Genomic DNA, 16,295 nt, shown 5'->3' with positions numbered 1-16,295 from the left:
AGTGGACATGAAGTTTGGGGAGACACTATTAAACCCACCACACTCTGATATCAGGCACTGTTTGATTTTCACTGGTTACCTTTCACCTCAGTCTTACCTGTGATAGCAGATAGGTTAATACCTAAAATTTAAACAACACTTGCTCTGTGCTGGACATATTCTTATCTCTTTACATACATTAACTCATTTAATTATCACTATGAGTAAGTACTAATTTTAATCTACCTTCTCTAAATGTAGAATAGAGGCACAGAGAGGTTAAGTAACATGTCTAAGATCACACAGTAAGAGGCAGAGCCAGCATCTGAACCAAGGCAATGTGGTTCCAGAGCCTGTGTTCTTAACCATGCATCTTACTGCTTAAGAACTTACCGAATTCTTTTGTGTATATACCCAGAAACTGGATTGCTGGATCATATGGTAATTCTGGTTTTAGTTTTGTTGAGGAAACTTCATACTGTTCTCCATAGTGGCTGCACCATTTTACATTCCCACCAACAGTGCACAAGGGTTCTGATATCTCCACAGTCTCACCAATGCCTATTGTCTTTTTTTTTTTTTTAACTAAAAACCATCCTGACAGGTATAAAACAGTACCTAATTGTGGTTTTGATTTGCATTTCCCTGATGAGTAGTAATGTTGAACATCTTTTCATATAGCACTTGTTGGCCATTTGTATGTCTTCTTTAGAAAAATAATGTCTACTCAAATTTTTAGTCCATTTTAAAAGTCAGATTATTAGTGTTTTTGCTATCAAGTTCTTTGAGTTCTTATAGATTTTGGAAATCAACCCCTTATCTATTACATGGCTTGCAAATATTTCTCCCATTTCATAGGTTGCCTTTTCACTCTGTTGATTGTTTCCTTTGCTGTACAGAAGCTTTTTAGTTTGATGTAGTCCTGCTTGTCTATTTTTTTCTTTTTTTTAAATTTTTAAAATATTTTATTTTATTTATTTATTTTTATACAGCAGGTTCTTATTAGTTATCTACCTGTTTGTCTATTTTTGCTTTCGTTACCTGTGCTTTTGATCTCATACCCATGAAATAATTGCCAAAATGTTATGAAGCTTTTCCTCTGTGTTTTCTTCTAGTATTTTTATGTTTCATGTCCCACATTAACTTTTTAATCCATTTTGAGTTGAGTTTTATATATGGTGTAAAATAAGGGTCCAGTTCTTTTGTATTTGGACATCCAATTTCGCATACCATTTGTCCTTTTCCCATTGTGTACACTTGGCACCCTTGTTGAAAATCAATTGACCATATATGCATGAGTTTATTTCTGGAATCTCTATTCTCTTCCATTGGTTTATACATCTATTTTTATGCCAGTACCATACTGTTCTGATTAGTGTAGTTTTGTAATATATTTTTAAATTAGGAAGTGTGATGCCTCCAACTTTGTTCTTCTTTCTCAAGATTATTTTGGCCATTTGAGGTTTGTTTGTTTCCATATAAACTTTAGAATTTTTTTTTCCTCTTTCTGTAAAATATGCCCTTAGGATTTTGATAGAGACTGCATTGAATCTGTAGATTGTCCTGGGTTGTATAGACATTTTCATGGTATTAATTCTTCCAATCAAACATGGGATATCTTTTGTTTACATCTTCTTTAATTTTTTTCATCAATGTTTTCTAGTTTTCAGTACACAAGTCTTTCACCTCCTTTCTTAAGCTTATTTCTAAGTATGTTTTTCTTTTTGATGCTATTGTAAATGGGAATGTTTTCTTAATTTCCTTTTCTAATAGTTCCTCTTTAGTGTATAGAAATGAAAGTGATTTTTTAAGTTAATGTTGTATCCTGAAACTTTACTAAATTAATTAATTAATTCCAAAAGTCTTTTGTGGAGTCTTTAGTGTTTCCTACATATAAGATCATGTCATTTGCAAACAGAGGCAATTTTACTTTTTTCCTTCTGATTTGGATGCTTTTTTATTTTCTCTTGCGGTACACGGGCTTCTCACTGTTGTGGCCTCTGCCGTTGTGGAGCACAGGCTCCGGACGTGCAGGCTCAGTGGCCATGGCTTGTGGGCCTAGCTGCTCCACGGCATGTGGGATCTTCCTGGACCGGGGCACGAACCCATGTCCCCTGCATCAGCAGGTGGACTCTCAACCACTGTGCCACCAGGGAAGCCCTGGGTGCATTTTTTTGCCTAAATGCTGTGCTTAGGACTTTCAGTGCTAGTTGAATAGAAGTGGTGAATGTGGACATCCTTTCCTTATTCCTGGTCTTAGAGGAAAAGCATTCAGTGTTTCACCATTGAGTATGATGCTAGCTGTGGGTTTGCCATATGCAGTCTTCATTATTGAGGTACGTTCCTTCTATACCTGGTTTGTTGTGTGTTTTTATCATGAAAGTGTATTGAACTATACAGAGCCCCCATTCACAATATGTTTAAGACAGTATTGTTCATAATAGCAAGGAAACTTTAAACCAAAAGGAGATTACTTGAGTAAATAATATAACTGTGTAATAAAGTAGTATGTCTCCATTAAAATAATGTTAATAGTTTGTAATAACAAGAGGAAATGCTTGTGCTATTTTTAAAATTATTATCCCCATTTTTCATGGTTCTTTCTCTTTATTTTTTATTGAAGTATATTTGACTCAAAATATTATATTAGTTTCAGGTGTACAACATATTGATTTGATATTTTTGTAGAATACACTTACTCCATATGAAGTTGTTATAAAATATTGACTGTATTTCTTGTGCTGTACATTATATCCTTGTAACTTATTTATTTTATACATAGTAGTTTGTACCTCTATTAAGAGGATTACCTGTTCACCTATTTTGCGCCTCATCCCACCCCCTCCCCTCTGATAAGTGAAAGTTAGAATATAAAGTGGCCTATATAACATACGCTTGACTAGATTTGGAAACAACAGAAAAGAGAAAAACTACATCAAATGTTCACAGCAACTCTTTTAGAAGAACTGAGTGTTTTTCCTTGCTCTTTTTTCCTACCTTTCTGGATATTGCAACTTCTATAATAAGCATAAGTTACTTTTGTAATTGGAATAAAGGTAATATGAAAAATCTAAAATGCAAACTAGTATTAATAAAAATGCAAGCGGTATTCTTATGGAAGGACTGATGGGGAATAAAAAAGGAAGATAAGTATCTGCCCTGGCCCTCACATCAAAGATCTAAAATCCAAAACAGGGCATGTGGTGGATTTATCTTGTCTTCTAATCTACTGAATTCATGTTTGACATTGGTATGCACTAGACAAATGTCTGTTAAATGAATGAATAGACATCTGAGCTAAATAAACACAGGGCATAAACAACTGGGGAAGTCAATGTATAGAGAAATTAAATAAATGGTTTGAACAGAAAATGTCTTTCTCAGGAAACAGTTTGAAGCCCCTTCTTTGTTTCCTAGAAATCCCACTGGGAACCTGGAGACTTAATATCATTGGCTCCACTTTGCAAGGCTGTGGGTTACACTTTACCTTTCAGCTATAGATGATGGAATCTCAAATGAAAAAAGAAAAAAATCATTAGGCTGAAGCTCAAACCAACAGAAATTAGACTGACCTAAATCGATGTCCAAAGAAATAGCTTTCCCTCTGGACAAATGCTGAAATAAGAACCTAGTTGATTTAAAGGACAAACTATCCTTCATTTCAGAGAATCAGGAAAGTTTTCATCTATCTCCAGAACTTTACAATATAACCCCCTTCCTCCCACTTCCTTAAGTAGAAAGACTTCTTTTGTGTTTATGACTACACATCATCAATGGCCAGCCAGGATGGTTTTGTGGCTCTGAGTTAGGGCACAGAGATCAAAATTCGGGACTCATTGAGCCAGTCAGGTTGCCTCAGCCATGGGTACCTTGAAATTCATTACTGAGTATAAAGCAAACATTCCCATCTTTTGACTTGCAGGACTGGCTACTGAAAGGTGTACATCCCTTAGTCATATGCTTACTCGCCATTTTAGTGACCCAGAGAACAGAGGACTGCTTGGTCCCCACAGCCAGGACAGGTGAAGATGCAACTCTGCTTATGGCCTGATAATGCAAAGTCAGACACTGGTGACCAGGAGCAGACTGCTCGGCCCCTAGGATCCCCAGCTAAAGCTGTTTCTCCAGTGGGCCCTCAGCTGATTCTGCTCAAGGTATTACATGAGTGCTCCAGGGTACCTTGGAGAACAGTCCTGGGCCAGCCTTCATGAACAAGCATTGTGTGTGTCCCACTGCAAGGAAAGGGCTCATCCCATCAGGTGAAATGCTGATGAGAGCCACACCTCACTGGCATGGCCATCTGATATGCTTACATTTGCTCATTCAAAAAAATTTTGGCAGGGGCTTTATGTACGAGGCACTGAATCGGATGTTAAAGACATCAAGATCACAGTGTAAACAGAGAGGCAGAGACATAAACTGACAATTACAATATGCACACACTGGATGGGGGGAGGTACCTACACCAAATTGGAAAGAGGCTGGAAAAACATCTCAGAGGAGAAGATGGGTAACCTGTGTTCTGAAACTCAATGCTCTTCTGGAGGAGAAATCTTGGAGCCCCAGACATGGAGAGAAGTAAAGCAAGCTGCCAGTGTAAGTGTAGAGTAGAAACTACATATTTTCCCAGGACCCTTTGGGTCTCTAGAACCATAGGACACAGGGGCTGCAGACAATAAGATTTATGGTACAGAATCAGATCACTGCCTTTGTGTCCACTAAAAGGTAGGACAAATACTTATAATGCCAGACCTCTTGACAGCGTGTGTAGGAACTGCAGCTCATTACTAGGGAAATAATATAATCAAGCCTTGTAAGCTGTGGAAGCTACAGTTCAACCTGGCGATTTGGGCTAAATGTTTTATTGCTCTCACCCAGTTAGCAGTGCCACTGGTCCTATGCCTCAGTTTGTACTGTCCACTTACTGAATAAAAAGAATTTAGAGTCTTAATTGGCTTAAGGGGATCCTTTGGTTTGGCTGATCACTAGAGTTTTGGGTAGAGGAGGAGAGATCATCAAATTTCAGAGCTTGCATCAGAGTGTATGTTCAAGTCTAAGAAAAGCGCTTCATTTGTCTGGTTAAACGAGCTATGCCAGTTGCATCTGTTATATAATTGCACTAAAACAGGCCCAAATTGGCAAGACGTTGGCATTCATTGAAGAAAAAACTAAATATTTTCACATTATAAAGGTGGGTAAAAGCAAAGATCTGAGTTGGGTTAGAGGGGTTTATAAATTGAGGATTCTATGGGAGGTGGTGAAAAAATTAATTCTGCAGCCAAAGAAATTAATTCTTCAGCTAAAGGTCTTCCAAACATGCTCTCTTATAAAGCCAAGGATGACAGCATATCTTGAAGGATTATAAAGAGAGGGCATTCTAGGGCTTCCCTGGTGGCGCAGTGGTTGAGAGTCCGCCTGCCGATGCAGGGGACACGGGTTCGTGCCCCGGTCCGGGAAGATCCCACATGTCGCCACGGAGCAGCTGGGCCCGTGAGCCATGGCTGCTGAGCCTGCGCGTCTGGAGCCTGTGCTCCGCAACAGGAGAGGCCACAATAGTGAGAGGCCCACATACCGCCAAAAAAATTAAAAAAAAAAAAAAAAAAAAAAAAAAAAAAAAGAGAGGGCATTCTAGAAGGAAATGCTCCATTGGGGACCACGGGGACCGTCTGACTTTGAAAAATGATAGGTTTATGACTTAGGTCTAGAAAGGGGCCAGAGTCCTCTGAAAGGGCTGAACAGAAGAACCAAGAGGCTATCTGGACATTTTTTTCTTTTATTTATTTTTCTTTCTTCTCAAGCTAGCTTAGCAGTACCCCATAGTTAATTTTAGAGTCCACTCCAAATTCACAGACTTGGAGCCCCAAACCGGACTGCACCTCCATCTGCCACTAGTTTAAATATTTTTCTTAAAATTTTCTTTTTTAAAAGTGTTCTTGAACAATGATTCTTATAAAACATGATACTTAGAAATTAGCATCGTCATGGCTTTGGTTCTGATGAAGCAGAAGCCCAAGGATTATGTTTCCCTTCAAAATAAAGAGGAGGCAAAAATTAACTGGGAGAAAGAAATGTGTGTTTTATTCAAATGCGACTCTAAGAATCCAGGATACCTGGGTTAGCTTGCCTCTCCCCAACGTGGATCCTGCAAAGGAGACAGATGGAAAAGGCTCCTGGGTTTCAGGGACATCCAGTTTAAGGGGATTTTGCAAAATCCTACAGTCCAAATCTGCTGACACGCCAAACATCATCTCAGAAGGGAGATTCAGAGCCAACAGCAGCCAACAACACTGGGATATTTCCTGGGACCTGGTCATGACTCTCAGCGTCTGTGATAACGTATACTGAGGGGGAATCCCACTTTCACACAGTGGAAAACAAAATAAAGGATTCTATCTTTAAAACACTAGTTTCCATTTTTTTTTTTTAAGAAGATGTTGGGGGTAGGAGTTTATTAATTAATTTATTTATTTTTGCTATGTTGGGTCTTTGTTTCTGTGCGAGGGCTTTCTCTAGTTGTGGCAAGCGAGGGCCACTCTTCATCACAGTGCACGGGCCTCTCACTATCACAGCCTCTCTTGTGGCGGAGCACAGGCTCCAGACGCGCACAGGCTCAGTAGTTGTGGCTCACGGGCCTAGTTGCTCCGCGGCATGTGGGATCCTCCCAGACCAGGGCTCGAACCCGTGTTCCCTGCATTAGCAGGCAGATTCTCAACCACTGCGCCACCAGGGAAGCCCTAGTTTCCGTATTTTTTAATGTCAAAGGAAGAAAACATCAATTATCCAAGGAAATGAACTGGAAGCGGCAGCTTCATCGCTTCCAGGAGGCCAAGTCGTCTCCAAAAGACAAGTCCCTCTTTTTCTCTCCAGCAAAGCCATTACTGTCCTTCCCTTGGTGTCGGTGCTCTTGTCACACCTGACACACCACTTTGATTCCCCAGAGAACGAGCAGAACCGTGAACCCTGACCACAGGGGCTTCCTGAGGTCGCCGGCACCAGGGGCTCTGGGTAAGCACTCCAGGTGGGCATTAGGAAATTAGTCCTTTAAACAAAACTGCTTCATCACGGCCCCACTCCTACAAACGAGAAAGAAAAAAGGGAGAAGACTCTGAGGCCTATTTCCTCATAAATGTGCTGAAGAAAGGTAGTCAACTAAAAAGGATTTTTCTGCGGCTCCTGTTTACAGGTGACTTCCGGGGCCAGCGACGTGGAAGAACAGCTTTGGGAATGTGGATACGGGGATGTCAGGAACTGGTTTTGTTTGGTGGTTTTGTGACACATCTTTTCTGCCCAGGCTGAGTGTAACCTGCGGCCACCTTGGAGACAGAATTATACATGAACCCAGGAAGCCATCTGACAGGACAGTGGGGAGAAGTAAAAGACGATCGGAGGGAACCCATTTTAGGAAAGTATTCAAAGGCCACTGCAATCATCTTTCTGGTCTGAAATATTTCCCTTAGAATATGGCCTGGAGTGGCGAACGCAAACATCTCATTGTCTGGTTGGGAAGGGAAACCCTTTCCGAGTCGCTTGGCAAGGAAGACCCAGAATCCCAAAGAATAAGGTGGAGCCCCTGTAAGGGACCCTCCTCAAAGAGTGCTGGCCACTGAAAGTCTGACAGCGCCCCCCTCCCCCGGCTGCTCGCTGAGATGGTGAGAAGGGAAAGAACCTTCCAGATTCAGGGGCAGCAGAACAGTGCTGGGGGTGGCGGGTGGCTTGGGGGGGTGTCTCTGTCAAAAGAAGCAGCAATGGTCACAGCAGAACTGAAACACCGCAAGGGAAGAGTGGACACCACTGGGCCCCCCCGGGAGAGAGGGTACCTGCTCCTGCAGTGGGTCTGGCTACAGGCAGCTTAGTCACGTGTTGAAAAGAGGGGGGCTGGGCTCCATGTTTTTATCTTGTCATCTAGGTCTTGTCATCTTTCCTTTAAAGGAACGGGGAATTTAAACTGAAATACTATACGCTGTTCACCTTTATGAGAAGGAAGAGAATTGCCCTTCCTTCCTCTTAAAACAGCCTAAAAAAAGGACGAAAGCAGCCCCAGGAACAGGGATGGGGCTGAAAAGGGGTCAGTGAGGCTGGGACTGCATGAGAGAAGGATTTAAATAAGTCAGACTCTGTCAAAGTAAAGAACTTCAGAAGACATCACTGTGAAGGACTGCAAAGGGAAGTCCGAGGCCGGGAGAAGATCCATGCAATAGATAAATCCAACTAAGGGCTTCAAAACAAGAGTATATTTCAAAACTCCTTCAAATCAGTGAGGAAAGATCATTAGGTTTGAAAAGATGAACAAGAGACTTGAAACAGCACTTTACACAACAAGGTCTCCAAATGACCAGGAAGCACATGAAGAGTTACCGAGCATCACCACTCACGACAGAAATACAAAGGAAACCACGACTGAGACACTGACAGGTACCCACTCACACATGCGTGCGTGCAGACACACAAATGACCAAGATGAAACAGCCCTGCCGGGACTGGAAAATGGTCCAACCACTTTGGAAAACTGTTGGCAGTTTTATCTAAAGACAAATATATGCGTCACTCTGATCCAGAAATTTCACCTGTAGGTGCAAACCCAGTAGATGTGAGTGTGTATGTTCACCAACACACATGTACAGGAGAGTCTGTAGCAGCTTTACCTGTACAGCTATGGAAACAGCCCAAACGACCAGCCACGGTAGAACGAACCAACTGTAGTTCCATCATGCATCGGAGTACTATGGAGTGTTGAGGAAAGAGCTACTGCAAGATGGAAAAAAATGAACAAAATCTTACAGCATAACGCTGAATGAAGTCAGACAGAAGAAGTACATCACATGTGTGATTCAACTTACAAAAAGCTAAAATGATCCAAAACGAATCTATGATAACAGAGGTCAGGTTATCATAGAGGTCAGGTAACAGAAGTAATGGTTACATTTTGGCAGTGAGGGGGCATTGAGGACCCTCTGAGACACTGAAAGTGTTCTAGATCTTGACGTCCGCGATGGTGATAACGGGCGTAACGTTGTGACAATTCATCAGGCTGCACACTTAAGACATATACACTCCTCTTTAGGTACCCTGTTAGGTTGTACCCTGATAAGAAGGTAGAAAAGTAATGCAAAGCCGATTTAAAGTTCTGAAAAGTATATATTTTGTTTATTTTACTGGGGGGGTGGGGTGGGGCGGGAAGCTCTTCCGGGAGTAATTATTGCTACGCTTGTTGTCAATGCTTCTAGGTTCCGTGGATAGAGCAAAGAAATACCTATTTTTAAAAAATACATTGTGAATTCAAATTCAAGGTTAGGTTATGGGGTTTTTACATAACTTTGGGGTTTTTCGTTTGTATCTCTTGTTACCTTGAAAAATCTTAGTTCCTAACGACTTCGGCCAAGTTACTTATTTTGCTTCATCCACACAAAGACACAGGTAAAAATGTCCAGGTTTTTTTTTTTTTTTTCTTTGCAGTACGCGGGCCTCTCACTGCCGCGGCCTCTCCCGTTGTGGAGCACAGGCTCCGGACGCGCAGGCTCAGCGGCCCAGCCGCTCCGCTGCATGTGGGATCCTCCCGGACCGGGGCACGAACCCGCATCCCCTGCATCCGCAGGCAGACTCCCAACCGCTGCGCCACCAGGGAAGCCCAAAAACGTCCCCTTTTGTTACTGACTATGTGACGTCTCACGATAGTTTAGAGGTTCCTTACAATTCTTCCTGTTCTTGGAGATGTATGCATCCTAGGAAAGTACAGTGAATTACTGGATTTTTTGGTTTTGTTTTTATACTGCAGGACTTATTTACTTTATTCTTATTTATTTTATTTCTTTTACAACTGGAAGTTTGTACCTTTTCACTATCTTCACCCTTGCCTCTGGTAACCACCATTCTCTTCTCTGTGTCTAGGAGTTCAGTGGGTTTTCTTGGTTTTGTTTGTTCGTTTAGTTTCCACATTTAAACGACCCAGTAAGAAGCAATGCTGCTACTTGTTTCTTCCAGTTCTCTTTGCAGGAGTCCAGCTTTGCGTTTACCACCTTATGCAGGAATTATTTGCCTCCCTGTGATTTGTAAGTTCCTTGCAGATGGGCACCTGGTCTTATTCTGTATTTCTCTGTTGCCCAGCACAGCTCTTGCTATTAAAAAAAAAAAAAAACTACTCAATAAATGTGTTAAACTAGCCCCAAATCACTCAAATCCAGTGTCATTTAGACTTTCCACCATGCATACTCTTCACCTCCTACCTTGTACGTGGGACGTGAAGGTAAAGAATGGGGACAAACTTGGACTATCTTTTCCTCTTCTCAGGTTTCAGCTGATTAAATATGTCAATTTCTCCACTTGTGGCAGCCAGTCTAAACCAGAGGGTCCCAAGATTGAAGAGCGCGGTACTCAAGTGCAAAGCTTCTTAAATATGCAGACTCCCCGGCCCTGGCCCCAAAGACTCCAGTTCACTCAGTGGGGAAGGAGCTCGGGTCTGAACTCTTACGAAGAACTCCAGAAAGTTCTGATGGTCCACACGGCGAAAAACACAGGCTTAGACACACGACGCTTCTGGCCTTGGAGCGATTATAGGACACTGAATGCTGAATATTTACAGGCAAGCTGATGTGACACACCCTCACTAAGGGGAGACACCACAGTTTCAGATGGTACCCCCCGAAGTATGGGGTCTCTGGTGAGTCTTTCAAGAGAGGGCTATCCTGAAAACACCTGGATTAAGTGGTCCCCTACGATCCATGAGATTCCACCTTTCTTTGGAAACCAAGAGGCGTATAAGGTCCTTAATTCATCTGAGAAAACAGCCATTATAGCAGAGAGTTCACTTCTGAGGTCATGTGCTTCTGAGCACGGGGAAAATAAGGAAGCTCTGTGAGGTTCAATAAAAGATTCTCTTCTTTTTTTCTTTTCTTTTCTTTTCTTTTCTTTTTTTAAAGTTTTTGGGTTTTTTATAATTATTTTTTATTGACATATAGTTGATTTACAATGTGTTAATTTCTGCTGTACAGCAAAGTGACTCAGTTATACATATATATACATTCTTTTTTATATTCATTTCCATTATGGTTTATCTCAGGATGTTGAATATGCAAACTATTGCATATAGAATGGATAAACAACGAGGTCCTACTGTATAGCACAGGGAACTATATCCAATATCCTGAGAGATTTTCTTTTAAAAAAAATGATATTCAGGGAAATGTTTGCCAATTTCTCTCTAGATAGAGGTCTTAAGGTCATGACACAGCCTGACAAGAAGCTGGAAACTCCAAATCAAAACTGGCACCTTCTCCCCAATTTACATCAGTAAGTTGAGAATGAGTTGTCAGATCCAACTTTCTCATTGTGTTCAATTATTTTATCAGGTAAATGGTGTTCTCTGGGGAAGATATATAAAAACAAGGGACATCGATCAGTTTACAACTTAAGTTTCTTTTAAGCAGTGACATAAATATATATGTAATATATATTATATATATTTATATATATTATATATATTATATATATATTTTTATAGAGAGAGAGAGAGACTGAAACACAAGAGACAGAGAGCCAGGGACAGAGAGAGAGAGAACATTATCAAGTCCTATGAACAGCGGGCTATGATTATACCATAAATACAAGTCCCTGAAGAAACCATTCGGAGTCTAAGCACTCCTGTAATGTACCTGACCTGGGTTGCAGAGTAAAACCAACAAACCAAAAACAGATACATAAATAAATACATAATAAACAAACCACCTGCAAACACAGCAGATGTATGTCACGTACAAATACGTGGCCATCCAGGAAATCTTAGTTTAGCTCCTCTGACTGGAATGTGACACATGGCTTTTTAGTTTTGCTTTGTCATCTGTTTCTTCCGAATGCAGACAAGAAAAATATTCTTGAAAACAGCTGTTAATGGATAGTGACAAGTGGTTTCCTGTGGTCTAAGAGAAAGCCATCAATTACTGACTTTTATGTTCTTTTCAATTCCAGAGGCAAAGGAAGTTCAATAATGCTGTATTGGCTTCATGGTTACTGAGTGAAGAAGAGGAATCTCATGGCGCAACTATTTTTTTCCTTTTTGAATGAAGTTGTAAATAATTTTTACACGAACACTTCAAAATTTTAGGGCATCTCTGAGCTTAAACTTGGCTCCCTCTATCCCTCTGGACAAAACAGAATGACAGAAATGACAGAACAAGGATCAAGTGAGGATTTTCCCAGGGCAAGGTCAGTAATCTCGCTCCTCGGAGACCCTGGGCCAGGCGCTTGGCCTCCTTACCCGCCCCAGCTCCATCCCTCCACTGGGGACCTTCTGAAAATGTTTTCTGGCTTCCAGACTCTGGTTTCCTGCAGATGGGACAGAACCCAGGAGCTACAATGAGCATCTTGGGGAGAAAGATCTGGAATTTTAGAAGGTGAAATTTAGAGGTGGTTGTTTAGCTTTACAGCCTCAGCCTTTCAAATTCTTTCCTCTTCTCTCCTCCCATCACCACTCCATCCACCATCATCCCCCAGGACCTCGGGCACAGCCTCCAACCTCCATCTGTACCTGCCTCTGGGTCATTTCATTGCCCAAAGTTATAAATACATTGTAGCAGCTTCAAATACAGCCCCTAGCAGAGAATTTTAATGGTGACAGGGGAAAGCAAAGGAATGTTCTATCTTTGGTCGGAGGAGCGAGAACAAGGGTCCACATGCAGTTACAGCCGCTCTTGCTCTGGAACAAGCCATAGCTTTTCATCCAGGGATGTGCTTGCAGGCACCTCCTAGAGGAGTGCATGCCCACGTGGTCACAGCCTTCACTCTCTACCCTGAGAACTCTACTGTCTTTTTCCGTGGCATTTATCACTGCCTGAAATTATGTCTTATATTTATTTCCTTGTTTATTATCTGTCTCCCTCACTATCTATGAGGTAACGTCTTTGTCTGGTTTACTGCTGACTCCCCAGTTTCTGAACCAGTTCCTGAGACACAGTAGGTGCTCAATAAATACTCATTGAGTTCAAGAGTAAATGATGGAGCAGATGGATGGGTGGAGTCTGGTTTCTGCAAGCCACCATGCCTCTGTACTGGCACCCAGGCAGTATCAACCCAGACTCAGAGCTGTACCCAGGCAGCACCTACAAGACTCAGAGCCTAGAGCTAGGATAAGCAATGGATCTGGTTTACCCAGGACTGTGGGTGTTCTTGGGATATGAGACTTTCAGTGCTAAAGCTGAGAAAGTCCTGAGCAAACTGGGATAAGTTGGTCACTCTACCTAGAGACTCCTAAAAGTCGCAGCTTACATGAAAGGAGAGTGAAGTCAAGGTATTTTGTTATCCTTTCAAGGTCACCTCAGGCTGGCTTGCCCCTGACTGAAGGTCACTGCTCCTTTCAAGGTGGTCTCTGGTACCCGCCTCTTCCCTTGCAGTTTTCAATCATCACATCTACTCTTCACTGGTGGGGTCCTCGGGATGCTAGCACCTCTGATGCTGCTAATCCTGGATATCTACCATCCCTTGTGGTTTTTCCCCACTCCCTCGCACTTTAATTGTGCTTTTATAAATTAACCCTCCTTGAATTATCTGAAGTAGAGGGAGCCACTATTTCCCACTGAGACTCTGACAAGAGGGGGAAAAGGAAAGTGTAGACATACGCATGATGAGAAATCACTAATATGCATAGGTAATTAACCTTTATAATCCTCAGTTCCCCGTCCATGAACCTATGGCCACCTCTCAGGGCTATTATAAGAAGAGATTAAGAAAATCTGCTTCATGTCGTTTGTTAGCATATCAAAAGCACTCAGAAAATTTTAGCCACTGTTATTTTAGCCACTCTTCCTCATAACAAGACCAACCAGGAGGAGGGCTCCTGCTTGTCATCCATCTGAGAAGGACTCCAGAATTTCACCTTTCCAAGTGGCACGAGGTAATGGGTAGAAATACCCTAGCTTCAAAATTCAACCATGCACCAGTTACTGTTTTCTTACTATTGTACTTTAGGGCTTTGAGTTATGCCCTTAATGATCTATATGTTTTGAGATTTAGTGGTTAAGTCTGATGTCTGTTTTGGGGGAGGTTAAGAATGCGGGCATTTGTAGTTACTTTGCAGATTTGCAGGAAACCCCCTACCTGAGGGATACACTCCACCTCCTGTCCGGGCTAGGCTGCTGAAATATACAAGAAATCAATCAGCCACTAAATGGAAATAATTTTGAACTCCAGAAAAATGTTCTCCTTTTTCCGATTTAATGGTGTAGTGACCTCTCTGCAGACCCTGGATGGAAATGGACCATTGAGAATGTCTCCGGGGATTGCATAATCAAGGAGCCTGAGCACTCAGAGCAAGAAAGACCTCTTTTCTTATTAAAAGGAAAAAAGGTACGTTTGGATTTATAGTACCAGGTAAAGTGTCAGCAAGGAGGTGAAAATTCCATGATGAAATAAGGCAATTTAGGAAAGACAGGGGGGTGCACAGAGCACTCAGCTTACTCCAAAGCACGTGAAAAACACACGTGCACACATCAGAAAATGCTTTGCATGTAACTTTCTAAGAAAATTGGGAACAAAGAAAGAACATTTGGGGAAATAATGAACACTAAAGTGCCTAAGAGCAGGGCCAAAATTAAATCACGTTGTAGTGTATTAAATAGCATTCCCCCAAAATTCATGTCCGCTCAGAACCCCAGAATGTGTCCTTATTTGGAAATAGGGTCTTTGCAGATGTAATCTGTTAAGGGTCTCAAGATGAAATCTTCCTGGATTTAGGTATCCATGCAAGAGAAAGCAGACGGAGATTTGGACACAGGGAGATGCATTGACACATGGCCATAGGAAAGTGGAGGCAAAGATTAGAGCGACTTCCAGAAGACGAGGAATATCAAGAGGTTCAGGAAACTGGAGGAGAAGAAGAAGAATTCTCGCCTAGAACCGCTGGAGGGAGTGTGGCCCTGCTGCCAACGGCACATTGATCTCAGATTTCTAGCCTCCAAAATTGTGACAAAAATTTTCCATTGTTTTAAGCCACCCAGCTTGTAGTAATTAGTTATAGCAGCTCTAGGAAACTAATACACATGTTAAAGTTCTTTGCCTAGTTTATACAGCAGGAGCTCAACAAACCATCTAGATGAATCTGCCGCACTCTGAAACTGTGGCAGTACCACAGTACGCACACTGCGGTCTTGTCTCAAAGCGAAGAGCCAGCACTTCACGCTTCCTCTTTTAAATTTTGCAGCCGGTGCATTTCATGTAGAACGAGCCTGGAATTCAGAAGACGGAACAATGTGACTGAGATTGACGTGCCTGCTAATCAAAACTGGCACTCTATTTCCAAACTGCTCCTTCTAGCACAAGTCACTGAGTAACTATACCCAACAGGAGACTGGTACCCAACACTGCAGGGATGTGTATGTTACCCTCACCTGTCTCAAGCAGGGCCCTGTTAGCACATGCTATGACTCGTCTTTGCCGTGGTGGGTCTTCCATCGATCTGGGGTAGAATTCCAGCTTAGGACCCCTTAGCTGTTACTGGTCACAGTGAGCGAGGGCTGCCTGCGTAAGGGAGGTGGGGGTCTATTGAGAATGACGCATCTCCACTTTCTGAGGGGTTGGAGCAGGGCAAGGAAGAAGTAGAAATAGAGAAAGCATGTGTCTTCTAATACCCGGGGCAAACTATAACCTGGAAGTTATCAGTTACCCTTGCTCTGCTATGCAGTACCCTGCCCAGGAATGACTGGGAATATCTTTAATCCCAGTGTATTGAGTGAGGCCACAGTGATGTTCTCTTCTCCATTTCATGGCTGGTGAAGCCGTGGACTTGACGTCCAGTTTGCTCTTCCTTCTTACGTTCCTAAATCATGCTATTTGCTTCATTGCTTGACTCTTCTGATTTGATTCCAGGTTGGCCACACTCGTAGTTGGCTACTGTGCTATTATTCTCCACTTTCCCCTCCCCATTGCTCTCTGCCCTCTTCCTGGGCTCCAGGACATCCACCCCCACGGGCTGCATCAGCCATGCCCTCATTGCACTGGTTGTGGTTAAGTAAGAGAGGTACAGCCAGGATACAGGAGGGTGGGAGGAGGGAGAGGGCAGATCAGGGCAGATCAGGGTATTCATCCCCCTCCCCGAGCCCTCCCTGCCAGGCCTCTGTTGGGCCGTGTCTCCGTATCTCTACAGCCACAGCTCTTGCTAGAGCACCTCTCACAAGGCTAGAGCTCTGCGGGTCCTTCAGGCCTGGGGCTGGAAACTGCTTTCCACTGGGGCAAGTTCCAGCTCACTAGCCAATACCGTGTGACTTCCTCAGCTGTGTGCCCACACCTAGAAACAGTGCTTCCCTTAAACCCCTTTTCATTTAAACCCCTGATCC

The 16,295-nt window shown here is 42.5% G+C and overlaps 1 long non-coding RNA gene across 1 annotated transcript; it reads left to right on the top strand.

Annotated features, from left to right (window-relative positions):
* The first annotated feature begins 13,759 nt into the window (after window positions 1-13,759).
* On the top strand, window positions 13,760-15,984 carry LOC112395583 (uncharacterized). The gene is made up of 3 exons (XR_003002404.1): window positions 13,760-13,858; window positions 14,204-14,310; window positions 14,698-15,984. It is a non-coding gene; the product is annotated as an uncharacterized LOC112395583 (long non-coding RNA).
* Window positions 15,985-16,295: the final 311 nt, after the last annotated feature.

The sequence above is a fragment of the Neophocaena asiaeorientalis genome, unplaced genomic scaffold (assembly GCF_003031525.2).
Source record: "Neophocaena asiaeorientalis asiaeorientalis breed wild unplaced genomic scaffold, Neophocaena_asiaeorientalis_V1.1 scaffold307, whole genome shotgun sequence".
In the NCBI taxonomy this organism is placed as follows: Eukaryota; Metazoa; Chordata; class Mammalia; order Artiodactyla; family Phocoenidae; genus Neophocaena; species Neophocaena asiaeorientalis.
Note: the sequence above shows the minus strand (reverse complement) of the source record. Positions and strands in the feature narration are given on the sequence as shown.